This window comes from Hemitrygon akajei, unplaced genomic scaffold, assembly GCF_048418815.1.
Source record: "Hemitrygon akajei unplaced genomic scaffold, sHemAka1.3 Scf000197, whole genome shotgun sequence".
Lineage (NCBI taxonomy): Eukaryota > Metazoa > Chordata > Chondrichthyes > Myliobatiformes > Dasyatidae > Hemitrygon > Hemitrygon akajei.
In genome coordinates this window covers 8813-26960 of record NW_027332082.1, presented here as the reverse complement: position 1 = coordinate 26960, position 18148 = coordinate 8813, and the positions used below count along the sequence as shown (strand labels likewise).

At 44.6% G+C, this 18148-nt stretch overlaps 1 pseudogene; it reads right to left on the bottom strand.

Moving 5' to 3' along the window:
• Nucleotides 1-16610: 16610 nt before the first annotated feature.
• LOC140724361 (N-acetyllactosaminide beta-1,3-N-acetylglucosaminyltransferase 3 pseudogene) lies at nucleotides 16611-17793 on the bottom strand (annotated as a pseudogene).
• Between the last annotated feature and the right edge of the window lie 355 nt (nucleotides 17794-18148).

Genomic DNA, 18148 nt, shown 5'->3' with positions numbered 1-18148 from the left:
GCGTGAGGGAGAGAGAAACGGGGACGGAGAGGAGAGAAGAGAGAGACGGGGAAGAGAGTGACGGAGGGCAAAAGAGAAGGGAAGAGAGACAGGGACAAAATCTGGTTAGATAATCGAGGAAAATATACGGTTAAGAGAGAGGATGTGCTTCAACTTTTGAAAGAAAAATCACTTGAATAGATAAGTCCTCTTGTATGAGGACTTACACAACTTATATAAACTGCGAGAAGCGGGAGGAAGAGATTGCTGCGCCCGTTTGCGATGATATTTGCGTTATCACTGGCCGCAGAATCTACCGGGTTATGGATAACCCTGTAAATTACATCCCAGTGAGTCCTCGTTCAATGACGGGCAAACTATTGGAGAAGATTCTTAGAAACAGGATTTACTATAATCTGGACAGGCATAACCTGGTTAAGGAGGATCAGTACGGATTTGTGAGGGACAAGGCATGCCTCACGAGCCTGGCTGAATTCTCTGAGGTGGTGACACAGCACACTGATAAAGATAGAGAAGTTGATATGGTATAACTGGACTTTAATAAGGCACTTAGTACGGTTAGCCATCGTAGGACCTTTCAGAACGTTAAAAGAATTGGTATCCAAGAAGGTTGGATAGTGTATTCACAACTGACGCCCACAAAAGTCAGAGGATTGTTGTGGATGGAGAGTTTTCTCCCTGGATGCTTGTGATCAGTGGAGACCTGCAGAGATCCGAATTCTAGACTGAATTGCACGTCACGGGTCTGGGGTGGTCGAGTCATTCATTGACAGAAATTAGATCTCTGCAATACGGCCCATGTGTGCACTGGAAAACGTTTTTCTTCAAACTGTCCACAGCCCTCGCTAATTTCCCGAGGACCCGTTCCATTTTTGATCACAGGCCTCCAGAATATCGCTGTGGATCTTTTTAGTTGTTTGGAGGAATATGTGCAGTATATTTTATTATAACACATGTCAGCTGTCACTGTCATTTCCATCACTCAAACCGCCCAGAATGTCTGGCACGAGAGAAAGAAAAGATGAACGAATGTTCCCCATTAATAAAGCTGCCTCCCTCAATTTCAGAAGTGGATGTGCTCCGTCAAATGTTACAAAATAAATCGACATCAAGATTAATGTCTACTTTCAAAGCAACACAGATATAAAAAAAAATCCTATTTAAATAGCTGAAGCCAAGTATCATGGAAAATAACGTTGAAAAAAGCACATCATATTTTGTTTTAAAGTAAATAGATTGCAATATCCCTTGAAGAGTCAAATTCATAACACGGGGACAGAGTGAGTAAAAATAGTTCAGCGTAATTGTTTGTGCAGTTGGTTGTCACTAATGTCCCTGACGTGACAGCCACGCTAATTGCCTCAGTGGAATTGCTCTCACCTCAATAAAAGTCTGCTAAACCGATCACCAGTCCATCTGAGCAGCTGAAACGTTCCGTACAACTGAACGCTGCTTCTGACGGAATATGGGATACCCGGCGATTTACTACATCGCGACCATTTTCTATCCCATACTTGTAGCGGTTGGTGTCCCCGGTAAGATGCCGGAGCTGGTCACTTTATGTATGGTGCCGTCGTTACTCTGCTGCGGTATCCGCACTGTTACTAAGCACAGATGCTACCGTCGGCTGAAACGTGTTTCCAGAGTGGAGGATTCCAGCTTCTCATTGTTATATTTTCATTTTCGTACTTTGATCGAAGTGATTTTTTGTCAATTATGTTCGTGCCGATATTGACATTGTTTTTTAATTTCACCTCGCTAGGCTTTCTGAAGTGATGCTGGTCTCTGCTTTTCTAGGTCCGAGTCTCTATCAGTGCAGACACTTTGACCTTATAACAACGTGGCAGCTTATTTAAATGACGGTCCAGTCTATTTTCGACACGTAGGTCTGTTCTTACATAAGTCAGTAAATGATAAATTGTGTTTTTTATACTTTGATTCCACTTTGTCACCGCTGCAAACAATCCCTTCAAATGGTTCACCCCTAATAACGGAAATGGTGTTGTTTACAGGAGTGATCGACTGCTCACCGGTACGTGAGTCTTGGAACTCGGATGCCTCGCTCTGAACTGTGGGAAGGTCGCCAATCCACTGACACTCACATCCGTCATTGTCCTCCAGCGACCGAGACCGCACACACTGGATTCCCGCTTTCCACTTCCAAACAGACCATACCCTGCATAGCATCGGTAAAATGGGGGCATTCAGGGAACTGACCTTATTTCTATTTGGTTTCCAAATTTCTTGCAGTTAATGTAACGGCGATTGTGATCCTTTCTCGGGGAAAATGTGGACTCTCGAAATGCATCACCCGTTACCTGGTTGGAATGGCAACAGCGGATCTGATGGTGGTTATCGTTGTTGCTTTAGTGGAACAGACCAACAATATCTACATTTATTCCAGATCCCTACTCATCACTCCTGTATGCGCTCTGACACTTGTATTCGGGATGGTAGCGATGGACTGTTCTGTTTGGTTCACGGTCAGTTTTACCTTCGATCGCTTCATCGCAATATGTTTCCGAAAGCTGCGGGAGCGATATTGCACGAAGAGAACAGCAACGGTGCTTATCGTGACCATGGTTATAGTGAGCTGTGGGAAATCTGTCCCGTCTTACTTTGCCATTGAACCCTACGTCATTATTGACAACATGCCGTGGCGGTGCATCGGCTCATATGAATACATTACTTCACCTGTGTGGAGAGGATACGAATTACTGGAGAGTATTTTAACACCATTGCTACCAATCGGCTTTATTCTGGTTTTTAACGGGTTAACCGTAAGACATATCGTTGTGGCAAATACAGTCCGCAGAAGGCTTCGGCACAGCAGCGACAATCAGAAAGATGCCGAGGTGGAAAAACGCAGAAAATCGATGATTTTGCTGTTTTCTATATCAGCTAATTTCATATTATTTTGGATGCCCTATGTAGCCCATTCCCTAAAATGGCAAGTGCAAAACTATTTTTACCAGGACAAATATTTTAACTCCCCGGTATACGTCCTCCAACAATTTGGGTACATGCTGCAAATTCTCAGCATGTGCACCAATACTTGTATCTATACACTGACACAGAGGAAATTCAGAGAAGAGCTGAGGAATGGAATGAAGTATGTGTTTACATTAAATGGTCATCTGTGTAGATAACGCCCGCGTCTAATGACAATTCAGCGGAGTTTTCAAATAAAGCCGTTTTACAATTAACACGTTTGGCAAATATGTCATAAATTCAAACAATCATATGCCTGGTCATCCGGAAATTGCAGAATTGGCAGAAGATTGCTGACTTCATACAGTTCAGGGAGGTAGCAATACAAACGCTCAATGCTGCGGGCGTGATTGTTACATTGGTTGAAGTATGTTCCAAACTATCACAGACACTCGACTGTCACAAGGGCAGTGATTTCTGCAGGGCATTCCGGGTTTTAGATATTGAAAAATGGACAGGGTCGGGTAACAGAGTGTAAAGGGAGTGCGATAGGAAACCAGGGATAGTATCGCAGCTGCAGAAAGGAAGCAAAACGTGGGGCGTTCGTTTGTTAATAGAAAGTGAGACGAACACCACTTATGGAGTACTCTGTACAGCGTCCCACCAGTTTAAAAGTAATACGCAACGAGAAATGTGAGAAACGATCGGGAAGCGGAACTTGGACATGTGCAATGTTATTGGAACTGAAAACTAAAACTTCCACAATATTCTTTGGCACATCCCCAGGTTTAAAGGTTTAGGTATGGCATAATTTCTCAATAGAGTCCAGGAAATATTCAGGTCACTATATGAAGAAATGCAAACTCGCGAACAGTCCGTTCCAGATCTAATATTACAAAAGGGAACGGATCAGGTGACAGATCTCTCCGCGGGTCAGCGTTTCAGAACGACAGGGAGAACTCCCTTACATACACCTTGCGCAGGGATCGGGCCGGGGGCGTGGAATGTATTTAATTGTGGGTCTGCGATGAATGCTGCTACCTGGCAGGAACTTGGGAACGTACATTGGGAAATGATGTACTCGGGGACATGAGCGTCAGATATGTGGAGATTGTTTAGGGAGCACTTTCATGGGGTGCAGTATTGGCTTGTCTGTCCTGGTCCGGTCCGTGAACTCCGCATTCCGGTTCACGGTCCAGTCCACATTCTTTATTCCAGGTTTACCGTTTTTCCCTTGTTCTGTTTGGTGCTCTAACTGAGTCACCTGATTCTCATTTTGGGCTGGCTACATAAATAGTTCCTCGGTTCTGCTTCATTGGCTGGCCTGTTCCCTTCCCTTCGTTCTGAAGCCTTGCCTGCGTCCTCGCCTGTATCGCTGTCAAGTTCTACAGCCGGAGCAAGACCGGATCCTTGCTTTGTCTAGATAAGGAACTGTCTATCGTTGTTTGGAACTGTCTCTTTGCGTCCTCGCCTTCGCTGGGTAGGTCCGGCCGTTTACCGCTACCTTGAGTTGAAAACTATCTCTCTGTGTTCTGTGAACGAGTCCCGGCCCTACATCCTGCTCCCTAGGAGGAGTGCTGACTCTGTGTAGAGCCCCGGTCCCAAGTCCAGTTCGCAAGGAGGGGTCCCGGCTCTGTGTTCCATGTCTCTGTCTTCCTGTCCACCCAAGACTAACGCTCCGTTTTCCTGTTCTTCCAAGACCAAGTCAAGGCTTCGGGTTCCTGTCCTTTCCATGTGCCTCGTCCTTTGCAGGAGGTCCATGTCTATTCCTGCAGCAAAGCCTCGAAGAACCCAAGCCACGTCCAGTCCTGCAGCCAAGCCTCGAAGAACCCAAGCCTCGTCCAGTCCTGTAGCCAAGCCTCGAAGAACCCAAGCCTCGTCCAATCCTGCAGCCAAGCCTCGAAGAACCCAAGCCTCGTCCAGTCCTGCAGCCAAGCCTCGAAGAACCCAAGCCTCGTCCAGTCCTGTAGCCAAGTCATGTCCTCGCCTAGTTCCGTGGTCCGAACCCAAGTGAGGACCCAGTTTCTGGTTCCTTGTCCAATCTCTGGCTCGGGAGTCCAAGCCCAGGCTCCTAGTTCTCAGTTCCTTGACCTGGTCCCGCTTTCCTAGCCAAAGTCCTAGCCCAAGTGTGTGTTCCTGTCCCAGCTCCTGTCTGTGTCCAGTCCCGTCCCGAAATCTAGTCTAGTCCAGTTCCCCGTACTTCAGTGTCTGTGTATTGCAATTGGGTCCGTTCCCAGCGCCCCCCGTATGACATTGTCTCATTGAGGCAGGGAAAGAATGATAGCGTAACGTTACCCTGTGTGACAATAAATTTCGAGCAACTCGTCAAGAGGAAGAACGATACTTAAAGTTCAGAAAGGAAGGATCAGGTAGGGTTATGGCAAGTCACAATGCAGACTAAGAAGTATTTAATAATGTACTTCAGAATCAAAAGGGGAGTAGGGAAGGCCTTGGCGAGATGCGCTGTGAGGAACAGAAGGAGTCTGGAGAGAGTGTGGACAGATCAGATGTAAAAGAGGAAAACTATTGTCTGGACTCCAAGGAGGCGGTGAAGCTCCTCACTGAATACATTGATCAATCTGAACATAGGGTGAAAAGGCAAATATGCTCGAACATGCCGAAGCTAAGAAAGAGCATGCGCTGGAAACTTGGAAAGCATTATGATGGATGATTCCCTGGTTCCGGAAGGGATAAAGTCCAGGTGATTTGGGAAAGTGAGCGAAGGTATTGCTAAGCTTCTGGACGGGATATTTGGGTCTTCGCTGGCCACGGAAGTATATCTAGAAAGCTGAAGCATGGTAAATGTTATTGCTTTGTTGACGAAAGATAATGAGGATACTTCTTGGAATTATAGACCCGTGAGTCCTACATAGGTAGTGAGTAAACTATTGGAGAGGTTTATTGAAGAGGGAAATTATGACTATTTGGAGAAACGTAGTCTGGCTACGGAGAGTCAACATGGCATGTTGACCTTTATGAGCCAGATTTTGTTATTTCAAAAAGTGAAAATAAAACCAAAAGCAGAATCAGAACAGTCGATGTGGGAGCATTAATTTTGGTCAGGCGTTTGATCAGTTCCCCATAGTAGATTCACTCAGACAGTCAGGAGGCAAGGGATCTAGGGAAACCCGGCTGCGTTGATTCAGATTTGGTTTGCTAACAGAAGGGAGATGACGTAGTAGATAGAGCGAATTCTGGCTGGAAGACAGTGGGCAGCCGTGTTCCACCTGACGAGTCGCAAATGTGGTACACTTTAGACTCTGGTACGCTTTACAACTCTGTTTGGACTCTTCAGTTGCAGTGCTCCGAGAAACAGGGCTGAGGGAAATAACCGATTTAATCTAAACACCCAGCAGCAGCTGGAAAAAGTTAATGGAATTTGGGCTGACAACGCATATCACTGAACTATTGACTGCACCGATGAGTTATCTTAGCAAACCTGTCATTTACATATTACAGGGCAGATGCTACAATAACTTTAAGCATTCTTTGCCAGTGGAGGAGTACAACTTAAAACCAGTATTTCGACATGTTCAGCAGCAGCTTTCGGTGCTCATTAAAAGAACCAGCCTTCCAAAATGCCAATTCCAAATTCCTAATTCAACTATACAACAAGTGATCCGAATGCCAATTTACCTGTGAATCGTGGTTTTACTGTATCAGGTGTAGATACGCTCAAATTTCGGTTCTTTTGATCCTATATCCACGCGGCCAGTGTAGAATCCGTGTCTCCCTCTGAAATCCCTGCTTGCATTTACACTGTCCATCCGCCTCATATTGTTGTATACCTCTATCAATTCTCCCCTCAGTCTTCTACGCCCTGGGGATTAGTTCTAACATAGGTAATCTTTCTTTTTAATTCAAAACATTCAGTCTCGGCAATAGACGTGTTCATTTTTTTCTGTATTCTTTCAAATTTATTTACACCTGCCTTGTAGGTAGTTGAGCAAAACTGCACACAATATTGCAAATTAGGCCCCAATAATGTCTTAAGCAAGATCAACATAACATTGCAACTCTTGTGCTCTGTACTTTGGTCTATGCAGGCCAATGTGCGAAAAGTATTTTTTTTACGACCCTGTCTAACTGCGCGGCAACTTTAATTGAATTCTGGACCTGCATTCCCAGATTCGTTTATTCTACCGTACTACTCAGTGCCCTATTTCTCATTGTGTCAGACCAACACTGGAAATCTAAAACTCCCACAATATTATTTGGCACCTCCCCAGGGTAAAAGGTTTGGGTCTGGCATAATTTCTCAGTTGTGTCCAGGAAGGATTCATGGCAGTATAAGAAGAAAGGTGGACTAGCGAACGCTTCATACCGGATCTAATATTGGAAAAGGAAATTGATCAGGTGACAGATCTCTCCGCGGGTCAGCGTTTCAGAACGAAAGGGTAGAACTCCCCGACATTTACCTTGCACAAGGTTAGGAACAGGGAGCATGGAATGTATTTAACAGGGGGTCTGCGAATTATGGTGCTACCCGGCTGGAACTTGCGAACGTACATTGGGAAATGATGTACTCAGGGAAATACGCAACCGATATGTGGGGATTGTTTAGGGAGTACTGACATGGGGTTCAGTATAGGTTTGTGTCATTGACGCAGGGAAAGGATGATAGCGTAAAGTAACCCTGGGTGACAAGAAAATTGGAACGAGTCAAGAGGAAGAAAGAAAGATACTTAAGATTTAGGGAGAAAGGCTCTGGTAAGGATATGAAGGGTCACAATGTAGACAGGAAATAATTTAATAATGGACTTAGAAGAGTTAGAAGGGCACTTGAGAAGTCCTTGGCAAAGTTGCAGATGACTGGAGATAGTGTGGGAAGTACAGAGGTAAAAGAGGAAAACTTGTGTCTGGAGTCCAAGGAGGGAGTGAAGCTCCTCACTGAATACATTGATGAATGTGAACACAGCGTAAAAAGGCAGATATTCTCGGAGATGCCGACGCTGAGAAAGAGGATGGTCTGGAAACTTACTGAGCTTTTATCCAGGATATTTGGGTCTTCACTGGCTACGGAAGTAGAACTAGAAGACTGGAGTGTGGCAAATGTTATTCCTTTGCAGACGAAAGATAATAGGGATACTCCTTTGAATTATAGACCAGGGAGTATTCCGTCAGTAATAGATAAACGATTGGAGAAGATTATTGCAGAATGAAATTATAAGCATTTGGAGAAACGGAATCTGGCTAAGGAGATTCAACAAGGTTTTTTGAGGGACATGTTGTACTTTATTAGCCAGATTGAATTAATTGTAACAGTGAAAAACAAACAGATGGACCAGAACAGTCGATGTGGGTGCATTAAATTTGGTCCGGCGCTTGATCAGTTCCCCATAGTGGACTCATTCAGAAAGTCAGGAGGCATGGGATTGAGGGAAACCTGGCTGCGTTGATAAAGAATTTTCTTCCTAACAGGAGGCAGATGATGTAGTAGACAGAGTGAATTCTGGCCGGAAGGCAGCGGGCAGCCGTGTTCCGCAAGGTGGATCGAAATTTCCATACAATTTACAACTATATTTGGACTCTGCAGTTCCGAAAAACAGGGCAGAGGGAAGTAACCGACTTAATCTGATCACGCAGCAGCAACTGGATAATTTATAGAGTTAGTGCTGATGACGTAGGCAAATCGCTGAGCTGTTGACTACATCACCTCGTTATCTAAATTGACCTGTCATTTGCATATTGCAGGGCAGATGCCAATTTACGGAATTAGGTCTGATGATGTAAATCCATCGCAGAGCTATTGACTGCACCGCCACGTTATCTAAACTGACGTGCCATTTACATATTACAGGGCACATGTTGCAATGAACGCAAAACAATATTTTCCCATTGAACCCTACAACCAGCATTTCAAAGTGTTCAGCGGCAACTTTTGCTGCTCATTAAAAGCACCAACCTTTCAAAATGCCCATTCCAAATTCCCAATTCAAGTATGCATCAATTTATCCCAATGTCAGATTACCTGTAAATCGTGGTTTTATCACATAGGTATAACACTCACCCAACAGGCTGGTATATGTCTAGGGGAAAAAGAGATCCAGCCACTCACCAACTCCACCTCCCGTACACGCAGGTGCTGTGAGAATCAAGTTTATGCCGCGCGCACACACAGTATCAAACTCACACCAGATACCGTTATGAAATACACTTTAAAGATTTTACTAAAACTAAAAGAGTACTATGCAATAAAACATATATGAAAGAAAAGAAAAAGCAAAAGGCGCCAACTTATCAGAGTTCAGTCAGTTTAGTGCACATCGTTGGAGCTCAACCATCGAACCATTCGACCCCTCGTCACTTACCTCCGACCTCCACGTCCCCGCACCTGGGACCACCCCTGGTGGTCGACCAAGCAGTGCAGCGCACGTCCACCTTCCTCGGCGTCTTCTTCCCGACTCCCCTGAAAAATCCGCGAAGACCCCCAAGCGCCCAGCCTGACAAGACAAAGTAACATTCACCATTTGTTAACAAATGAATACAATCCCCATATCAGCCAGTCTAAAGCTAAGAAACTGCGAGAGAAACACTTATCAGACAAGGAAGCATTCCTGCACTTAACAAACCAAAGAAGCCATTTTGAGTAACATACACAGTACATTGTACATAGGGTCTAGATGCGCTCATGTTTCTATCTATTTAACCGTGAATCCACGTGGCCGGTGTGAAATCCGTGTCTACCTCTGAAATAATTCATAAATGAAACATACAAAACTACATGAGCTAAAAACGCGGCGAGAGCAAAGCGAACACCTGTGCTCACACTTGTCTTCCTTCAAAACCGTCGCCGGTAAATGGAGAATACAGAATAGAAACTTCCAAAGCAAAAGGCCTCAGCACGTATTCTGAAGAACCAATGATTCACTGTACCGGGACCACTGTCACACCCACCTCCAGCCCGGAACTACTGTCTTTATCGCCTTACTGAAGGAGTGAAGGTATATCTCTGCAGAGTGATACTCCCTTTGTCATCTCACATCTGCACTTCCATCTCCTCATGCTGTAACCATCCCTTTTACTCAGTCTCCATGCTTCAGTGTGTGCGAGGACAGAGGGATCGAACAGTATCAACGACTTTCTAGATTGGTCAGTGCTGTGAGACACTAACGTTGTAACCCGGAGATGCAGTCAGTCCGGTATAGGGAACCACTGCACAGAAACAGGGTCTTCAGTCCGTCAGGTCCGGAAGGAATTATTTACAGTGTCTACTCCCATCGACCTGCACACGCACGGTGGCCATCCATATCCCCCGCATCCAATCATCTCTAAAACGTTGAAATCGGAATCTCAATTACCACTCGTGTTGGCTGCACTGTCTACACTCTGACCACCCTCTGGTTGAAGAAGTTTTCACTCATCTTTCCCTTAAACATTTCACAATTCACCCTTCTCCTATGATTTCCAGTTGTATTCTCGCCCAACATCAGTGGAGAAAGCCCGCTTGCATTTACACTCTCAAAAAGCCTCATAATGTTCTATACCTCTATCAAATATCGCCTCTGTCTTCTACCCGCTCGGGAATAAAGTGCTGACATATGTAATCTTTCCTTTTAAATAAAAAACATTCAGTCCGTCACGGCACTAGTCATGTAATTTTTTCTGCATTATTTTAATCTTATTTTCATCTTTCTTCACACAGTATTCGAAATTAGGCCACAATAAAGCCTTAAACAAAAGCAAAGTAACTTCCTAACTCCTGTTCTCAGTACTTTGTTCTATGAAGGCCAATGTGCGAAAATCTTTTTTTTTTTTGGTTACGACCCTAACTGTGGTGCAACTTTCATTGAATTATGGACCTGCATTCCCAGATTCGTTTGTTCTATCGTACTCCTCAGTGCCCTATCTCTCATTGTGTCAGACCAACCCTGGCTGGCCCTCCCAAAGTGCAATATCTAGCACTTGTCCGCGTTAAATCCGATCTGACATTTTTCAACCCATTTTTCCAGATGGTTCAGATTCCGCTTCATGCTCCGTTACTCTTCATCACTGTCGACTACACCCGTAATGTTGCTGTCATCGGCAAATTTGCTGATCCAGTTAACGACATTATTATCCGGTTAGTTGATATAGATTACAAATAACAACGGACACAGCAACGATCCCTGGAACACTCTGCTCATCACAGGTCCGCAGTCAGAGAGCAACCATCCGTTACCACACTACAGCTTCCCCAACGTACCCAAAGGCGAATCCAATGTACTTCCTCATCGTGAAATCCAAATGACTGAACCTGCTCGAGCATCCTCCCCTACGGAACCTTGAGAAATTCCTGGCTGAAGTCCCTGTTAGACGGCATCCACTGCCTTGGCTTCCACACCATTCCTGGTAACTATCTCGTAAAGCTCCGTGAGATTGGTTAGACACGACCAACTACGCACTGGCCCATACTGACAATCGCTAATGTTCCTGTTTGTCCAGATACTTCCCTTCATACCCCATGACCAGTGGAGTCTGAACACCGAGGGCAATTCATCATTACATAATACTTGGCGAGTCCTTTCCGAGCAAAGCCATCGAGATCATCCAGCGGTCGGTGCTGATTTATATATGACCTATTGTTTTTTTTTTAATTCTCCTGCACTTTTTTATCCGACGCGTTGAGAGTAGTCTAGAAAAGCAAGGCGTTATAGCTTTAAATAATTAATCGACTTACTTAACTATAGCAAGATACGGTACGCACGATCGAGCACAGAACATAGAATACTACAGCACAACACACGACGTTCTGAGAGGCTTTCAACTAAGGATCCTCTTCAGTTTGCGTATAAGGAGAAGGTGGGAGTGGAGGATGCTATCACGTATTTGCTACACAAATCCCTCTCTCACCTAGATGGGGTCAGTTGTGCTGTGAGGATTACATTCCTTGACTTCTCTAGTGCCTTTAACACCATCCAGCCCAAGATCTTAAGGCACAAACTAACGGAGATGGGAGTAGACTCTCACATGGTGGATTGGATAGTGGACTACTTGACAGATAGACCTCAGTATGTGCGGTTGGGAGACTGTAGGTCTGACACGGTGGTCAGCAGCACAGGAGCGCCGCAGGGAACCGTACTCTCTCCGGTCCTGTTCACCCTGTACACATCAGACTCCCAATATAACTCGGAGTCCTGCCATGTGCAGAAGTTCGCTGATGACACGGCCATAGTGGGGTGTGTCAGGAATGGACAGGAGGAGGAGTATAGGAAACTGATACAGGACTTTGTGATATGGTGCAACTCAAACTACCTGCGTCTCAATATCACCAAGACCAAGGAGATGGTGGTGGACTTTAGGAGATCTAGGCCTCATATGGAGCCAGTGATCATTAATGGAGAATGTGTGGAGCAGGTTAAGATCTACAAGTATCTGGGAGTACAGTTAGACGAGAAGCTAGACTAGACTGCCAACACAGATGCCTTGTGCAGGAAGGCACAGAGTCGACTGTACTTCCTTAGAAGGTTGGCGTCATTCAATGTCTGTAGTGAGATGCTGAAGATGTTCTATAGGTCAGTTGTGGAGAGCGCCCTCTTCTTTATGGTGGCGTGTTGGGGAGGAAGCATTAAGAAGAGGGACGCCTCACGTCTTAATAAGCTGGTAAAGAAGGCGGGCTCTGTCGTGGGCAAAGTACTGGAGAGTTTAACATCGGTAGCTGAGCGAAGGGCGCTGAGTAGGCTACGGTCAATTATGGATAACTCTGAACATCCTCTACATAGCACCATCCAGAGACAGAGAAGCAGTTTCAGCGACAGGTTACTATCGATACAATGCTCCTCAGACAGGATGAAGAGGTCAATAATCCCCAATGCCATTAGGCTTTACAATTCTACCGCCAGGACTTAAGAACTTTTTAAAAGCTATTATTAATGCTTTTTGAGATAGTGATTTAGATGCATATCATATTTTTTACTGAGTTAAGTATTGTATGTAATTAGTTTTGCTACAACAAGTGTATGGGACATTGGAAAAAAAGTTGAATTTCCCCATGGGGATGAATAAAGTATCTATCTATCTATCTATCTATCTATCTATCTAATATAAGTTCGATCTAACACATCTCCCCTGCATCTGAATCAGAATCAAAGGTTTCAAAGGAACATTTAAAGAATCAGAAACAGATTTAATATCACAGACATACGTCGTGAAATTGTTAACTTTACTGTAGCAGTACAATGAAATGCAGGATAAATAAATATAGAGAAAACAAAACTGAGGTACAGTTGACAGCGGGAAAAAAAGCTGTTCCCGAATCGCTGAGCCTGAGCTTTCAGGCTTCTGTATCTCCTTCCCGATGGTAACACTGTGTAGCGGGCACGTCCTGTTAGTGGGCAATGTTAATGATGGACGCCACTGTGACAAGTATCATCCCTTGTAACAATGATCAATGAGATACAGAGAATCTGTATTTACCAACAAGTATCTTTTATTATTTCTACTAAAACCACGTAGATTTACACACTGTCGCTGACAGCAACATTGCGGGTGTAGTCGACAGAGATGATGGGTACCGGAGCATGAAACGGAATCTGGACCAGCTGGAAAATGGTTTGAAAACACTTGTCTTAACAAGTAGCTACTCTTCTGAGCATGGTCTCAGGTTTATTGCTCTGATTAGATTGTCCCAGAGTCAAGAATCAGTTCAGAGTCCACGCCCTTCACATAACAAATGGCGACTTGTTTGAGAATGGGCTCAGGTTTAGCAGATCATTACCTGAAGCTTCCTGTGTCCACATTCAGTTCCTCTGATTAAATTATTCCAGTGCCAGAATCAGTTCATAGCCCACAAAATGGGGGGAAACAGAGAGGATTGGTTTGTCTGCTTCCCTGTCCTTGATCAGTCTGTAGTTTCTTTTGGCCAACAATGTTTTATGAGCCATTCAATCTGACACGACGGTATCTTTCTCGGGTCTGTTGTCGTCTGTATGCACCAGGGCGGATGATGGAGGTTTTGCAGAGATGCCCAGTGCTGTAGGGGTCGAAGGGGTTTACAGAAATGCGGTGTGATGTAGGGGTTGGAACGGTTTTATTATGTAACCTGTAACGGGTTAAAAGAACCAGCATAAATGGAACACACCTGGAGTCTGGTATTGTTACAAATAAAACACCGTTCAATAGTATCTACGTAATCTCGTAATATAAAACCTGATAAATCAAACAGGTTAGCAGAGTTTATGCAAATGTAAGTGTGTAAATATAAAACCCCAAACTTCTTCAGCTTAGGTGGTCAATGATACAGTCTTACGATGGTATAGGAATGACGTCAGTTCAGTTCGTGATATTAAGTTGAGTAGAATTGAGGAGAGAGAGAGAGCGGTGATTTGTTTTCCAAGTAAGCTGATGTCGTCGATCTTTCCGTTGCCTTCCGAAGTCGTGTTAAAGTTTTGTGATCACACAAAAGAGTACCGCCTTCACGCAGTAAAGCTATCAAAGGTTAAACACACCGATAACATTCCACCGGTCACCCCTTCCCCACACTGCGATCAAAACCCACCCTTTCGTGGGCACTGAAAGTTCATCCAGTGTCTATTTCTTCTGCATTTCTGTCCGTGTCTTCCGTGTGTCTGTGTGTCTGTCTGAAAAGCCATCTGACCGTGTATATATCCCAAACATGCTGAGCGCCAGCTGTCCATTATATAGCCCCGCCCTTCCGTAACCATGGCGACTCACGAGCTGCTCGGTGCTCTCTCTCTCTCTGAATCGGTGTACACCAACTCTCTCTCTTTTTAAAGGCACAGTCCATATTGAATACACCTTAGCATGTCGACACAGTTTTTACAGATAGCGAGGGGTGTCAGCACACTTCTCCACCAATGTGGAAATGTAGTTTACTTGTAGTACCAAACTGGCATTTCTGTCTGTAACAAAATGAAACCCGTCTTGTGTCGGAGTGTTTTGCTAATAATGTTCGCGCAACATTATGCTGAGTGATCCTGAGTACCTGACTGCAGACCGCAGCCCCTACACATTGTTGGCAGAATATGGCATGAAAGGCAAAACTTTTGACAGTGCGGAGGATCAGAGGGATCTTGGGGTCCGAGTCGACAGAACACACAAAGCTGCTACACAGGTTGACTTTGCGGTTAAGATGGCATATAGTGCATTGGCCTTCACCAATTGTGGGATTGAGTTTAAGAGCTGAGAGGCAATGTTGCAGCTATATAGGACCCTGGTCGGATCCCACTTGGAGTACTGTGCTCAGTTATAATTGCCTCACTACAGGAAGGACATGGAAACCATAGAAAGGGTGCAGAGGAGATTTACAAGGATGTTGTCTGAATTGGGGAGCATGCCTTATGAGAATAGGTTGAGTGAACTCGGCCTTCTTCTCCTTGGAGCGATGGAGGATGAGAGGTCGCCTGATAGAGGTGTACAAGAAAATGAGAGACATTGATCGTGTGGATAGTTCGAGGCTTTTTCCCAGGGCTGAAATTGCTAGCACGAGAGGGCATAGTTTGAAGATGCTTGGAAGTAGGTACAGAGCAGATGTCAGGGGTAAGTTTTTTTACACAGAGAGTGGTGAGTGCGTGGAATAGGCTGCCGGCGGCGGTGGTGGAGGCGGAGACGATACGGTCGGTTAAGAGACTCCAGGCTGGTTACATGGAGCTTAGGAAAAGAGGGCTATGGGTAAAGCCTAGGTAGTTCTAAGGTAGGGACATGTTCGGCACAGCTCTGTGGGCCGAGGGGCCCATATTGTGCTGTAGGTTTTCTATGTTTCTACTCAGACGACGGCCACTGCGTTTGCCCCACCTTCCTTTCATTTGCTCTTCCTAATCAATCCCAAATGCCGATTGGCCACTTGTTGATTGGTCACCGATTGCTCTATTGCACTGCCGTGAGCTGCCCCTCGGACAATGAGCCTTATTGAAGTTCCCTCCTCTCCAGATCTCCGATGTCCAGGTTGGCCACTAGTCAAAGCTACTGGACTTACCTCTCAGTGATGACCGTGTCAATGACAGCTGCATGACACTGGCAACCGAGTACATTGTCCTAGACAAGACACCTGCTAAATCTAATGCCACTCCCCTTCGCACTACATATGGACTGCCGTCTCTGTATGCATATTGATCTGTTGTCCCCACATGTTCATTAATCTCTTTCCCTCTCTGCAATGTGAATACTCCAGTTAAAGCCATCTCCTGCGTGTGTGCTTCTATTTGATATGTAGTTACACAGACACAATGCAGGCTGACATTTGAGTACAGAAGTGATGACCATAAGTTTCTCTATTCCTCCAACCCTGAGACAATTTTAGATCTAGATTATTTGTTGTTCTCACAGTTCCAGTCCAAGAAATGCCTTTGTCTCTTTCACATTTTGCAAGGGTCATGTGAGAAACGGCAAGAAAAAAATACACAGATATAACTGTAACTAAAAATTTTATTGGTGGCTTATTATACAAATGCCCCAATTGAAGATGCTGTACCTATCTGCAAGCAATGCAACAAGGACTGCTCACTTGGAATAACTTTACAATTGACTTAAATTGTGGTGCTCCTGTCAATATTGTAATGTCATTATGGGTGCAGTAAGAATTAGGCTGAGTGATGACAACTGACAGCTTTACAATCATTTGTAGAATGTAGAAAGGCACCAACTCTATGAATTAATGTATACTCCAATATAATTTAGTAATTGAGCTTCTTACATTGCATAAACAACTGATTAACACATGTTTACAAATTGCATTACATTCCAACAGTTGCTACATTCTCTCATGACTCATGCGGTCCTTTTCGTGGATGCAGACTTCTGGGCAGCATGAGCACATTTCAGATTGGCATCATGCACCGCATCCCACATCAATAGCAGTTCGAAAGGCCGAAAACGGTGCACTAGCAGCAACTCACGGTAATAGCAAGGATTGAACGAGTCATCTTGGGTTGAAGGAACCCTGACTCCAGCTGTCCTGAATCCACTATGGGAGCCTGGGGCTAGTCCAGTCTTGGCCAGACACATCCCCCAAAATACATCATCAATGGGGTATAGTTCAAGGTCTTGGGCTATGTGGTAAATGATGTGAGCTGTATACACAGACATAAGTATGCCCGCTCCACTAACGTATGGTGGGTACGACTTGATGGTGGTCACTATTTCTGGCACATAGTACTTGCTCGACTTCTGGCGTTTGGGCCCAAACCCATAAACGAGATGGCCCACAAACAGGTGTTGGTGAACCTTCATGCCTAGCAAGTAATCAACCATGTTATCGGTGTTGGCAAAGACATCATCATCTCCATTGAAGATGAATTTAGCTCTGGGGCAAAATTCACTGACCCACTGCAGCAACTTGTATTGTTTGAGGGTGAGGTTGAAAAAGGTATCCAAGAAATCCCATTGTAGGACATCTCTGTGTTCTCTGTTTTCCATGGCTAAAAGCTGATTCAATTTCCTGCTTTCTTTTTGGTCAGGAGAGACACCGGAAATAAAGACTGTCTTAATTAGGACCCCATTGAATTCGCGTTCTCTGCCCCAGGTCTTCCTTACCATTTCCCGCCGATCCTGGTTGAAAGGGTGAGATTTGATCACCAGGAGCAGGAAGACATTCTGAGATCCTTCTCGACCACCACATTTGTCTGGGACATTTTGAATCATGTCAAATTCTCGACAGTGTTTATACATCAAGAAGTTTTTTATGTGCTCTTTCTCTTGATGAAATGAGGACAGGTGAAACAATGTCGTGTTCGCGTGGCACTTTGGCTTGAGCACTGATTTAGTTGCATCAGCAGTAACAACCTTGGGCAGGTCATTGCGATGAAAGGTTTCTGCAACATCATCAGTCTCTCGACGTTGGTCATTATCCCAGAACATGAAGAACAATCCCAGAGTAAGCAAAACACCCAGCACTACTTTCTCATAGAATCGCCGACGTCTTCTCATCTTTCACCTGAAATAAAGAAAAAATATGGATTAATTCAAAGAAAACTTTACATTTACATGATGCTTGAGAAGAATGGGAAGTTTAAACTGTAATGAGTTTCACTAATGATTTGTAACATTGACCTCAAAATGGTGGTGAGGTAAGGAATAGGCAGGGCCCTACACACTGTTGAAAGTTTAATTGACCTGAAGCATTCCATCCCAGCAGAAAAACAAATCTACCTATAGGATACCATCACTGTCATTAAACTGAAAATCGCATAGTTTTTTTCTGGGCCTTAAAGATATATGATTCCAAAGGCTTTATTCCACCTCGCTTCACAGCTCTCATCACTCCTCTCGGGGCTTAATCTGA